Here is a 14288-nt window from a genome sequence, read left to right as displayed (position 1 = left end):
CCACAAAGGTCAGATGAAGTAATGTCTAATTCACCAATCCTGAGCTTAACTTTTGCAATATGCATGAACTTATTACTGATTGTATAAATGAGATGCTGTAACACCTAATAAACGAGGATTGTTGACCATAATAGCATGAGACTTCTCTCTCGTGGTTACTTCCAACACTTCCTCTCCCATTTTCTCCCCTCAATTCCTTCCCTTCCCGTCCCTTTTCCATAACAGAGTGCAAAGGAAGCCCTCCACGGCCAAATTCCAGCCTGCCAAGTGCCCTGCCAGGCCAAAAGGCAATAGGCCAGTCCAGGGGCTTGGAAAGGCAGAACAAGGGAGAGGTTAGGAATAGTGTAGGGTAAGGGTTAGGGATAGGGATAGGGATAGGGATAGGGATAGGGATAGGGATAGGGATAGGGATAGGGATAGGGATAGGGATAGGGATAGGGATAGGGATAGGGATAGCGATAGGTATAGGGATAGGGTTAGGGTTAGGGTGAGGGTTAGGGTGAGGGTGAGGGTTAGGGTTAGGGTGAGGGTTAGGGTTAGGGTGAGGGTGAGGGGTAGGGGGGATGTTCAGTGTATACCACAAGGGAATTTGATGCTAGGGCAGTGCAATCGGTAACTCTGTGTATATATATGTATACAGACCAGTGTGCATATTGTGTTTTTATGATTGTTTATTTGTATTTAGATGTTTATATTAAGTATGATGTTGTGATGTAGAATAGCAAGAGAATACAATATTCTGTAGATAATAGAATATAGATGTATAATAGATATAGTTATATATTACATATATATTAATAGATAGATATAATAGATATAGATATATAATAATATAGATGTAGCAATAATATTGCTATAGAATAGCAATATTACTAAGCCATGACATTTTTTATCCCTTGCCTCAAACACTTCCAGCTATAGGGTTTTGCTCCTAAAGAGGCAAGGGGTCTTGGAAGAGTCCTCGCTCTCTCTCCTTGTTCCTTTGCTTTTCTTCAGGGAGGTGGCATGCAGGAATGACACAAATGGGTCTCAGTGGCACAGATGGAACTCAGCAGCTGTTTCGCAGCCTCCAGTGGAGCTCTGACTGTCCTGGACACCCCACGCCCGCATCAGCGTGGGTAGTGTGTGCCCTTCCTGCGGGGTGGGTCTTTGGTCTTTGGAGACTGACCCCTGGGAGACCCCGTTCCTTCCTTTATGGCTGGCAGGAACTCCGATCTGACAACGGGCGGCTCCTCGGGCAGGCTGGGCTCGCCACGAGATGTTTCTGCTGCCATCTTTTCAGTGGGAGACCCCTTTTTTTCCCTTATGGGTGGCAGCAATACAGATCTGTTGGGGGTGGACTCCTTGGGACGGCTGGTCTCACCACAAGAAGGTGCTGCTGCCATTTCCTTTGGTTGCTCCTGTGCCTCCCTGATCTTCTTAACCCTCTTCCTGAGAAGTCTCACTGAGTCGCATGCCCGAAGTGCCAGCATGTTTGGTTTGTCTGGGGACTCTAAGGATAGGCTGGATGAGGCCCTTGAGCAAGATGGTTGCTCTTGGCTGCATGAGGCCTCACGCTGGGCTTCCTCTGCTCCTCCTTCTTCATCGAGGAACTTGACACGTCTTGTTCGGGCCAGGTTTTCTTGGCTCTCTGTTCCCTCTAGGCCCTGCAGCTGGCAGCTCATCGGCTGCTCTGGGGCTACGGGCACTGCCCAGACGGGTGGCAGAACACTGAAAGGACAGAGCGGGAGGGGTCCGCCTGAGTGGCTGATGGCTTTGAAGCCACATCCCTCAAGCCTGAGCCAGGAGCCTGGGCTGTAATGCAGCCTTCCCCACAGACAGCTGACCGGTTGCCCCGGGGCTCTCTGGTGATGTGGAGAGGGGCCAGCCCTGTGAACTGGGGGGCTCCTGACATCCCCATCCCGGCACTCCCGGGAGGCCACAAACAAGCAGCGACCCTTTGGAGTTAGGGAATGGGCTCTTGTTGGGTCACCCCCATGCACATCCCAGACCACAGCCTCCAGCCTCACCTGTTGGCAATGCTCTCCCTCCGCAGTGTGTTCTTTACTTTTTGAAACTGCTCTCTATCAACACTTGCAGTGCTGAGGCGCCTGATGTATGTTGGAGTGTTATCAAATCTCACTGCAGTAGGGAAGGAAGAGGAGATTCACCGTCAAGCCTTTGGCTCGCTCACAAGCAGCACTCAACTCAGACCTCTTTCCCAGAACCCGCCCTGAAACCATCTCTGTCCCCACTCCTCCTCTCTGCAGTTCAGCTCTGTTTTGGGCTGCATGAGGGACGCTGGCTTTGGGAAAGAGGAGCTGGCTGGTGACAAGAAGGCGGCAGGGTGACTTTTGAGGTCCCTGTCCCTGCAGTGGGGGAGGGCAAGGCCTGAGATCCCCACATCCTCCTGCCATAGCCAGGGATGGGGGTACGTCACACCCAGCACCTTCCTTTTGGATAGGCCAACCATAACCTAAGGGGAAGAGGCCGTGCTGTGCCGGCAGGATGGTATGCTGCAAGTGAGAGCCCTGGGCTGATGGTCAGCAAGGGACTGCCCACCTCCAGTTGGTTGCTCATGCTGTGGAAAGGAGCTGGAAGCCACTTTACCTTTCTTGTTCCCAGTAAGAGGTGGCAAAGTCTCTTCTTCTGTTGACTTCTGTGCCCCAAACAAGCTCCCGGAGGACTTGCGGCATCGCATGGGCGGCAGTTTGGAGACTAACTCCATTTGGAACCTGTAAGCGAGGAGAAGGCAGTGAGCGGTGTGACGCAGTGCAACAGCAATCCTTGCTGCTCTCTCTGCTTGCCTGCTCGCAAGCACGTTTTCATGCTGCATGAAGGCTTTCTAAAGCCGTTAGCAGGGTCACTTGGGATAGGAGGAGGGGAAACAGTTTCAGGCGGAAAGAGGGAAGACTGGCTTTGGATGGGAGGAAGAAGGTTTTAGCTGGAGGGTGGTGAGGCACTGGGATGTCTTGCCCAGAGAGGTGCTGGGTGCCCGGACAGGCATTCAAGGCCTGGCTGGACCAGGCTCAGAGCAACCTCATTTGGAGGTAGGTGTCCCTGTTCCCCGCAGGGCAGTGGGACCGGGTGCCCTTTTAGGGTTCCTGCCTGCTCCAATCGTTCTGTGATTCTCTGGCACATCCTCCTGGGCAGGACACTCATGGACACGAGGCACAAGCGCTACGGAATGAGAGCTGAGCAGCTGCATCAAGCAGCAGAAAAATACTCACTTGGGTAAGACCACAAGGCATTTTGAGAACACCAGGGAAGCCACCGGTGTCACACGGGACACCCCCATGTCCAGCAGCGAAGGGGCCTGCAGGGGAGGAACAGGGAGGTTGTGGGACATCTTGGTCACAGCTGAGGCACAGGGAACACGAGGAGCCCGAGGCAGGGAGAGCTGCCAGCACCGCAGCACCTGCACGGCTCAGATCACGGCTCAGGCCCAGGTCCTAGTGGGCCATGTGTGAGCTCCTCAAGGCTCACAGGACTGCCCGGACCACGGAGAAACCTATGGCTCACCATGCGAACGGCTCTCCTGAAGTTCGCTTTCCCTGACAGCTTCTCGAGGAAGTCATGATAGAACTTCATTTGGAAGGTCAGCCCGTCAATGAGGAGCACTCCGACGTCCTTCAGGACCACGGCCACGTACTCCCCATTACGCAGGCAGCTGGAGAGCAGCGATACGGTGCTTTGGATGCACTTCCGCACTGTCTGCCAGCTCACAGAGGCATCTGCAGCCACCTGGCTGCACTGCAGGGGCTCCACCTTCCTGTCGACTGAGAAAATACCAGGGACGGGGTTGATGATACGGTTGCTGTTCCACAGCTGCTTCCCTAGAACTAAGGGACATCATCCATAACGGCCCCGCGTTTGGATGGGCTCCTGCAAGGGGGAGGTGTGCTTCTGAGAAGGGATGTGGTGGCCCTGTTTGCCCTGTCCATGAAGCCAGCAAGGGTTTAATCCCCCCTCCTACCTGGCAGGGACCCCCTGCAGGACTTGAGGTGGTGCACAGCTATGAGGTTGCTGGCCAGGTGAAACACGGGCCAGCACAGGGTCACGGTCCTGTCCTGCATCCTGATCTCCCTGGAGATGATGTCAAAGGAGCCAAAGGTGGGAATCCAGACCCCCTGCGAGTGGAGGAGGAAGAAAGGGTGGACGCATTATGGGCTGGCTGGAGGAAGAGCTGGAGGTGGTCCTGTGCGGGGGCAGAGCTCAGGAGCCCCCTCCTGCTGTTCAGAGGCACAAGCCAGGGCAGCGGGGACGGCTTTGGGGCTGCACAGCCCTCTCCTTCCCCTCTCCCTCCCTCTCAAACGCAGCTCAGCGGGGAAACGTGGGGTGAGCTTCCTGCCGTGTGTGCAGGGGAAGACGCAGAGGAAGTCCAGGCTGAGCCGGACAGGGCGAGGAGGAACCTGGCAGCCAAGAAACGCACCTTGTGCACCAGGAGCTGCTTGTGTACGAAGGCGGCCACCGCATCCCAGACGGCAACTCGCTCTGCAGATGAAAGGAAAAGCAGGTCACACTCTGCATCTGCCGCTTCCCGGCACCCCTCTCCCACTGCTGGGCAGGAGGGAGGTGGCAGATGGAAAGTGTCATCTCCATCCCAAGACTGGCTGCAGCACCGCTCCCGTGGTGGCTGTGGGTCCGTGTACCTTCAGTATTACTACATGTTTGTCCAGAGGCATGGCCCACCCTGGGGCCATTCTTGCTCATTCTGGGTTGCTCCTTCTTGGCACCGGCCATGCTGGAGCTCATCCTTCAGATGCGTCTGCTCTGTACCAGATGCTCCTTCAGGATGCAGGACCCTCCTCGGTGCTCTGCCTTCACCCCCCTCCCGGGTGGCCGTGTCACAAACGGCACCACGGCAACGCGGTGACATCACGGCCAGCTGCCCATTATGATGCTGGCACTGCTGCCTGCCCCACCTGGCAGTGCTGACCCATCTCTGCTTTCTCCCTCTCCTGGAGCTGTGAGTTGAGGGGTGACCCTGGGGCGAGGATGGGGCTGGGATGTGTTGCTGTTCTCTCAGTTCCCTGGTCCTTGGGACACCATTCGGGCCTTAAGGCTGCTGTTGGGCACCCTCCTGATATTGGCGAGCAATGGGCAGGGGAAGGAGGCAATGGGGGGCAGTTGGGGCTGAGCAGGTTACAGGACCGTGACTTGGCCACGTTGTTCTAGTGCTCACAATGGGTCCCTGCACCACAGGGCACTTGGGGGACCCTGGGTGCCTCCGCAGCCCTGAGGACCGGGCATCAGGGGCTGGGAATTAATTGATGGCATGGAGGGGACTGTCCGTGGCCTGTTCCAGCAGGACCTGGGCACTGTCACCTCCAGCCCTTCCCTTGCGCTCTATGGGGTCGTGCAGAGGAACGGATCTGGAGGGGGCAGGCTCAGAGTGCCCTATGGATGGCCCAGAGTCACCATGCAGCTGGGACAGGGGCTGTGGCTTCCGTCCCCAGGGGACCCACGTCCTGCCCCGGGTCTCTTGGCTGCTGCCAGTCCTTCTCCTGCCCTGAGTCCCTGGGGACAAACCCTGCAGGGACAAGGCTCCTCCTTGCCAGTGCTGCCCTCTGACATCCTCTGATGCCCAGTGAAGACCCTGATGATCAGTGACATCCCATGATGATCAATAAATCCCTCAGCAAAGCTACACGCTGTGTGTCTGTGTCCTTGTTCTCATGCTCAGCAGGGACTGCTGGGATCTGTCCCTGCCTGGCTGTGGCCACATCAAAGTGCTGGGAGGCTTCCCCAGCTCCATGCCATGCACACCATGTCCTGCACCCCTGTGGCCTTCCCCACCCTCTCTCACATCACCTGCTCCAAAGTCCTAAAGGATGGAGCTCCTCACGCTGCCAAGCAGCCCCAGTACCCTCCCTCTGCTCTCTCTCTGCTCCTCCATACAATTCCTCCCAAACCTGTTACACTTTGATCCACCTCTGCTTGGACACAGTGTGACCACATCACCCTCCTTTTAGCTGCTCTCTTACTGCAGCCACTTGGCCCTCCTTTGGGTCTGCTTTAGGCCTCTTGCATCGATACCCCAACCCCATTATCCAAAGCAAAGTTCGCATATCCCCTCCCACGGACACCTCTAATCTCCTGATGACCAATGAAGCCCTCTGATGACCTCCTTGATTAATGGAGCCTTGTGATGTTCAATGAACATCTCTGACAACCAGTGGAGTCAGTGGAGCCCTCCGACAACCAACAAAGCCTTCAGATGACTGCAGTCACCTTCTGATGGCAAAACAAGCCCTCTGATGGGCAGCAGCTTGCTGCTTTCTGTGCATAGAAGGGAAGGGTGGGAAAGGGAGATGTTGACATCACCTTGGTAGACAGCAGTTTGCTCATCGTAGCAATGTTTGTTCCTGATTTGATCAGAGAACCTCGAGAGGAGTGTGGCTGCTTCTGACATTCCTGTGAGACTCTGCTGTGGTTGAAGAGATGAGGCAGGTGATGAACTGCAGACAAAGCCATACTGCCTGATGTTGCTGTTGTTCAGGTAGTACAAAGCATTCAAATGGCTGGCCGTCTCCAAATGATGCACGATAGAAAGCTGCAGCCACACCGTCAATCAACTGTGATGATGCCTGTGTATCCTGAGACGACGACTCTTTTAATCAGGGGGCTTCCAGAATCTCTGAAACCCGTAGGCATACAACTGCAATGGAAGATACAGGCTGTGTCCCAGGGAGAAAGAACCTGGGCAGCGTTAGAAGGAACTGTAACATCCAACCATCTGCAGTCAGGATACAAAGTATGGACATGGGGGGAGGTTGCCCAAGAGTTAATTAACTGTGGCAGAAAATACGGGCTGGTGATTTCTTCCACCAGTAAGTGTGAGCCAAGGGGAGTGAGGCTTGCAGCAGTCAGCCTTGCCCCTGGGCCACCCAGCCCAAAGCTCAATGGGGCTGGAAAGGGTCTCACTGGCAGTCATTGCCAGTAAGTACAGGTAGGCAAAATATTGATCATAAATGTAATTGTCTCTGGACACTGGGCTGTCAAGAGGGCGTTCCCCGAGATTTGATGGGTGGATTACCCACAGTCAGGTTAGAGAAATCAGTTAACTGGTGGCCAGAACAAAAGCTCAAAAAGCTCAAGAAAAGCTGATGCATTCGCCCCCCTCCAGCGCAAGGTAGGCAGGAGGCGGGGGAGGGCAGTGAAGGGTGGATGTATTAGAAAGCTTACAACAAAAGGAGAAGATCCTCGATTTAACATCTTCTGTCCCAAGGCCTCACCCACCACCCTTGCCATTTGCCCCTGTGAGTCACCATCCAGTTGCTGATAAACCAGGGAAACACTTCTCTCCCTGGCCAGCCTGTGTCGACTCACCCAGCTATCCTGAGGCCAGTGTCCCTAACCTTAGTGGAACCTCTTAATAAATACACTTGGAAGGCTAAGGGTGCCCGGGAAAAGGAATATAGAATTAACACTTGCTCAATTATTCCCTCATTTTAACCATATTAACAAAGCCCCCAAAAGGCAAGTTGGGGTCTTGTTTTATTTTACAGAGGATCCCCGTGTGACCTCGACTTAGCACAGAATGGCTGAGAGCTGCCTTTACCCATATGTGTTCTGTGAGAGAAAAACCGAAGATGTGACTGTGCCGGAATACTGAATACCTCTGTGTTACATCTTTTGGTTGCAATAGTCTTGGCTTGTTGTGGTTGTGGGTTGTGACTGATATCAGCCCTTGGATCTGCTCAACTCCACAATTGGGCTCAGGGTGTTTTCAGCTCATCCTGTCTTTCTGGTGCTCCCTGCACAGTGGCACCATCCCTTCTGAGCCCTTCTGTCACCCCTTTTGGTCAAACTGGTGATGATTTGCATGGAACTCCTCCACGGTGCTTCCAAATTCCTAACACACTGGGAAATGAGCCAAGGGACCCACCTGATATCTGTTAGATGTGCTCACAAAAGAAATCCTTCCTAGAGCCCTTTGCACCGATGCTGTTCTGTGTCACATCTGTCCAGGAGCTGCATCCAAAAGGTGGCTGTTGGAAATGGTCTGAGTGTTGACAAGAGATGTGTGTGTTTGTGGGATTACCCCCCTTATGGTTCTTACTGTGGGGTATCCTACACACTGCCCCGTGAGAAGTTCAGCAGACCACCACAGTATTTGAACTTCCAAACCAGCATTTGGGTCTCTCAGCATCTGAATTGCTTTGGAAATGCTCAAGTGGAAAGTTCTCGAGACACTGAATCACCTTTGAGAACATTGCATGGTGTCACTGATGTCTATGTCCGTGACAGGGGGGCAGTAGGCCCGTAGGCTCCCCCAGCCCCTGACAAGTGGGAAGGGAAAAAGGGAAAGGGAAAGAGATGGGAGCTGGGCTCAGGGAAACAAACAGAGAAGCGGCAATGATCTAAGGAGGAAAACTTATTTTACTAATTACAATCTAATTGAAATTGAGGCTAATAAATCAAGTAAAATAAAAGAGAAAGAGAGAGGTTTCACACTCGCTGCCAGGCACTGAGAGAGAGAGAGCTAGCGTCACTTCCGTGACGTGTTTCCCTCTCTGACCATGAGGTCCTCTGGGACATGTAGTTTTTCTTCTCTGTGCTCCACATGATGTTATGATGTGGCATAAGAACAGCAAAGATGACAAAACCATGACAAGGACTAGAAGATGTTCTGAGCAAGTTTGCTGATGATACCAGATTAGGAGGTGCTGTTGCCCCCACGGAGGGTGGAGAGGACTTGCAGAGAGATGTGGACAAATCAGAGAAGTGGGTACAAGTTGGTGCATAAAGCATAACCAAAACAAAATGTGCCTGATTGTGCACCTGGGTAGGGGCAACCCTGGACATACACACTAACTGGATATGGGACACTGGAGAGAAGACTGACTGAAAAGGATTGGGGGTCCTGGTCAGCATCAAACTGAACATGAGTCAGCAGTGTGCCCAGGCAGCCAGGAAGGCCGACAGTCCACTGGAGTGCATCAAGCAAAGTACTGACAGCTGGGTGAGGGAAAGGATTGTCCCTGTCTGCTCTGCATTGCTACAGCCTCACCTGGAGCACTGGGAGCACTGTAGAGCAGAAAGGACATCAAACTATGGGAGGATGTGCAAAGGATGGCACTGGAACCAAGAGATCTGAAGTTCAGAGCTTCATTGGGATTGACTACGTGTTCAGATTGGGCCCTTCTCCCATCCCACATCCTGCAATGAGACACAGGGCACACCTAAGGCATGAACCTCACAGTGTCCTTGCACCCCATGCAGAGCCTGGGATCTTCTGTCCCTGTGTCTTTCATTTAACACCATACAATTCTCCTTCTCCTGCCCCAGGAAGGGCCCCGAGCCAACATGAGGGACAGGATCTCCCTGCCAGGGGTCTGGGAATCAAGTCATGTCCTGTCTGCTTCCTAAGACAAAGGAGGGGTTTCTTAGCATCAGAGCCACCATGCCAGTGCCTTTGCCTGCCTGTAGTCATGGCTTCCAATTATCTGCTCTAACAGGTCCCTTGGGAATCTTGCTTACTAATGGCCCTCATTGGGCCCATTAATACTCCAAGAAACTGTTACTTCTGCCTTTGTCTTGTTGAGCACTTTGTGCAGACTTCTCTCTGCACTGGAGGCTGATGGACTCAGCAGCAAATGCCCCCTGGGGCCTCTTACCACCTAAGGAGCCCTCCTGTGCCTTGTGCCTTCCTGTCATCCTCTTTGGGTTTTCAGAACTTGTTCAGCAAAGTGGAGAGGTATCTGGAGAGATCTTAAAGAGGAAGAATCCAGCAGACATTTATTGTCTATTTATTTATAGGTGGGTTTAAACAAGTTGTTAAAGCAGCACTGTGCAACTGATATCAATCCAGGATATTCCCAATGAGTTCTATTCTGTTACTGTGTGGACAAACGTCCTTCTCAACCTCCCCACCCCATTTCTACTCACACTGGCCCCCTGGGACTAGCATCTCTTTTCCTGACATCACTCTTCTCCTCTGCATTCATCCGCTCAGTGTTAAACCTGCTTTGCACCAACTCCCACTGGCTTTCCACAGAGAACCGGCTGCACACGGAAAAGGAAAGATTTCTCTCTTTTTTTTGGCCTACAAACAGAAGGAAAGGTGGTGCAATGTAAACAGTTGAACAGTAAAACACAGTGATCAACTGCTTGCCATGTCCAAGCTGCTTCTATTGAGGTTTGTCTTTCACAGGGAATATTTGTAGAAGAAATGAGTGAGACGCAGATAGGAAGGGATAGATAGAATCACAGTGAAGGATTTGACAACAGAGTCCATCAGACACTGGAGAGATGGAGCAAATTCCAGTAATCTCCCTGAATGTCAGAAAACAGCCAGATAGTTGGGAGGTATCAACTTAAAATTGAAAAGGACTTGTGAGTATTTCACACATTGGGAATGGTTAACACATTTTCATTGATTTCTATCTTTGTCTTCAAATGTTTTTTTCACTTTTACCGACATTAATGAACATCTTTCAAACTTCCTGCTTCAAAAAATAAAAAGAGAAAGAGAAAGAGAAAGAGAAAGAGAAAGAGAAAGAGAAAGAGAAAGAGAAAGAGAAAGAGAAAGAGAAAGAGAAAGAAAAAGGGAAAGAAAAAGGGAATGAAAACAAAAAAGAAAACGAAAAAGGAAAAGGAAAAGGAAAAGGAAAAGAAGAAAAAGAAAAAGAAAAAGGGAAAAAAAAGAAACAAAAAAAGTAAGAAAAAGGAAAAGAAAAAGTGAAAGAAAAAGAAAAAGGAGAAGAAAAAGAAATTGAAAAAGAAAGAAAAGGAAAATGAAAATGAAAAGAAAGGAAAGGAAAGAAAAGGGAAGGAAAGGGAATCATAGAATTACCCAGTTTGGAAAAGACCTTGAAGAACATCAAGTCCAACCACAGCCTAACCATAAAGGGAAAAAAAAGGGAAGGGAAGAAGAAGGGAAGGGAAATGGAAAGGAAGAGAGAAAGGGGAAGGGAAAGGGAAAAGGAAAGGAAAAGAAGAAAAAAAAAAAAAGAAAAAAAGAAAAAAGAAAGATCCATTTGTGTCTCGCACATGGCCTGGTGCCCGTTTTACCTTCACATTCCCCACCAGACCTTCCTTGCTGGTATGAAATCTAGCAGAGCACCTCTCCTCTTTGGTTCCTCCATGAAGCTCGAGAAGCTGCCATCTGTGCTCTCCAGGGATCTCCTGGATGGCACATGCCCTGCTGTGCTGTCCCTGCAGCAGATACTGGAGTGAAAAAGGCCCCCAAAGGGGACAAGGGCCGGACAACATCAGGCTCCCATCTGTCTGCAGAGGGCACCTTCCATTTGCTCTCCCTGATCAGGAAGCCTGGAACAGACACTGTTGGTCTCCTCTCTTTTCCATTTTCATCAGCTCTGACCTGGCTGCTCTGCCATCCCCAGGCAGAGCTCAGTGCACTCTCACAGAGGGCAGTCGCCCTTCCTTGTCTCTTCGCCCATCCATCCCTAAGACTCTGTATCCCCCTTGTGCTACGGTGCAATTGTGGAAGCCATTAAACTGCATCCCTGTGGTCCAAACAAGAGCTCAGGCCTGCAACTCTACAAAGATTTCTAGGTCATCACGTGTTGGTGTTCTCATTAGTGCAAAAACACAGAAGTAAGCATCCTAATTGGAAAGCATAATTGGACAGAGCCTGACTGGAGAGCTCATCTATGGTGTTAGTTTGAAGAAGGTGGCACACAGGAATTTAACCCATTGTGGGTCTTGGAGTTGACATAGCAGCATTTGCAGCTACATGTGAATGGGACTGGATCCTGATACAGACTGGGAAGGAGACAAAGCTGCCACCTGACTGGGAAGGACCATTCCAAGTACTCCTAACAACTGAAACAGCTGTGAGGACAGCCGAGAAAGGATGGACTTATGACACACTGGTATAGGTATCCACTAGCCCTGAGGCGTGGGAACTGTGGCCATAGAAAAACCTTTAAAAGATAAGAATTAGAAGGAAATCATGAAAAGTTTTTTTATATGCATATATATTTTTTATTATTTTAACTAACCTTTCACTTCTCCTCGAATAGGTAAATGAATTGTATATGTAAGTGGGAGAGTATTATAACCTATATAGAACCAATACTCACAAAAAGTTTTCCTTGTAACAAAAAAGTTTTTACTGCTGTACCCATTTGCTATCCTGATAATTATCTGGAAAAGGTGAAATTTGACAATAATGCAGGGGAGGGACCAACTGATAGTTTTGATATGAATAAGGGACTCTTGTGGTGTATGGAATGATGTATGGTGGACAACTGCCAATTGAGGCTGGACAGAGACACTCCTTGAAAATACCCAGAATGTCCAGGATAGGGAAGAGCTTAAAAAGGGGTAGAAAATCTTCCTGAAAACCCTGCAGTTATGACAATTAAGGAGATAAAAGATCTTAGACAAACATTTGAAACTGAAACAAGATATGGGGACGTTAATGCCTGGGTAGAATGGACTAAGTATACTGTCCAGAGTCCCAACCATAGCAATTGCTACACTTGTGCGTCGGGACGGCCAATAGCTCAGGTGGTACCCATTCTGCTGGGATGGACCAAGGACCCCAAGGGAATGTGATGCATGATTGCCCTGTATCAAGAGAAAACTGCCTGGGGAAATAGAGAGTGCAGACCTCTCTCTTGTTTCCTCCAATGCCTGATACAGATGTCAAGATCCCTCCTGCGCTCTCTACAGCAGTAGGTAACCATACAGCTTGCCTCTCACAGCAGGGTGTGAAGGCTACCAGGCCTATAGGAAACTTTTCCTTATGCAGTGATGAGGTCTTGGATGTTATGGAGGATTCAGCAGGAAATTATTCAAGATTGGGAATCTCCAGGGCAAATCTCCGGTGGTACTGTGGGGGAAAGATTTTTATGGTCCAGCTTAACCATCTAACTGGGGAGGCACCTGTGCACTTGTTCAATTAGTTATACCATTCACCCTGGCATTTGGAAAAGAAATGTATATAGATTTAGTTGGGGTACCTAGAGGTGTCCCTGATAAATTTAAGGCAAGAAATCAAATTGCTGCAGGATTGGAGTCACTGTTTTGGTGGATGACAATCAACAAGAACATAGACTGGATTAACTACATATAAAATATACAAAAGTGCAATTAAGGGAATAGCAGAACAGCTAGCCACACACCGGAAAAGGAATGATCTAGCAGGAGAGAAATCCTGCTAGATTGAAGAAAAGGGGGGAATGAACAGTGAAGCAGGAAACAGAAGCTCTGCTGGAATTCGGAATAAAGGGGGGCTAAAAGGGGGATAGTTAAAGGTAGTTTATAGAAACAAGTAAAGGAAACTTAAAGGTAGTTTATAGAAATAAGTAAAAGAAACTTAAAGGTAACAAGTAAAAGAAACAAGGGGCCTGAGAGAGCAGGGAGGATGCAGATAAGGAGTGAGACCTCACGGACGACCAGAAGAGGAGTTGCATTCCCCCTGATAAGAACAAGAGGGGGTCAGCATGCTAAAGACAAGAGGGGGTCTGTATGCTAAAGAGCTATTGAATATGTACCAGAATTCCTAGAACTACTGACTATGTATTAGAAGTCTAAGAAATCATTGACTATGTATCAGAATTCCGAGAAATCATTGACTATGTATTAAATGTACCTATAACTGTGTCCCGATTTTACAAGTCGGTGTGCAAGTTTGAAGGAGCTATCCCCCTTGCACCTGGCACTGCGCAACGCTGGAATAAACATACCTGCTTTATAACCCATCTCTGGATTATAGAGTTTGATTCCGCAAGCCAGGAGGACGTCTTAACAGCTGAGACACTGGATGATGCAGGCTGGGAGGAAACCAGTTTGATCAGCCCCTCCAGCAGGCTGTTTTGATCATCCTGATCCTCATCAGCTGTGTCCCATCTCACCACGGGTTCACAGGGCTCATCACGATGAAGCACAGCAGACAGTTCCTCCATCCTACCTTCCTGATTACTCTCTACTCTATCCAGTCTTTCAGTTACTTTCACAGGGGCTGAAACATAAGCACGTAGAGGGGTTAAACGTAGCTCAAAGTCATGAAGCTTAGTAATCATTTCATTCAAAGGGGTCTTCTTTGCCCTCTGCCAGACGTTGCTGCTCATGTACCGCCATACTCACCTGGTGCAGACCTTGTGCACATATGCCACATACTTGGTGTACGCCTGACTCTCTCAGGATCATGGCCTTGGTTTGGACTGGAATTTGGATCAGAATTCTGAGGAATAAACGTGGGGTCGTGTAACATCTCCACCACGGCCCGTTCTCTCAAATAACGACGCCTCTTTCTCTCTAAGTAAGTCACAAAACAAAGACTCATGGGGGACGACAGTGTATTGTAGGGGTCAGAAACGGGGACGGGAGGA

General features: G+C 50.1%; 1 long non-coding RNA gene across 1 annotated transcript in view; it reads right to left on the bottom strand.

Annotated features, from left to right (window-relative positions):
- LOC146757656 (uncharacterized) overlaps positions 1 to 14288 on the bottom strand; it is a 594671-nt gene that overhangs the window by 286666 nt on the left and 293717 nt on the right. The gene's annotated exons all lie outside the window — the stretch shown is intronic.

The sequence above is a fragment of the Coturnix japonica genome, chromosome 20 (genome assembly GCF_054131305.1).
Source record: "Coturnix japonica strain WE chromosome 20, WE-NBRP24, whole genome shotgun sequence".
Classification (NCBI taxonomy): Eukaryota; Metazoa; Chordata; class Aves; order Galliformes; family Phasianidae; genus Coturnix; species Coturnix japonica.
Note: the sequence above shows the minus strand (reverse complement) of the source record. Positions and strands in the feature narration are given on the sequence as shown.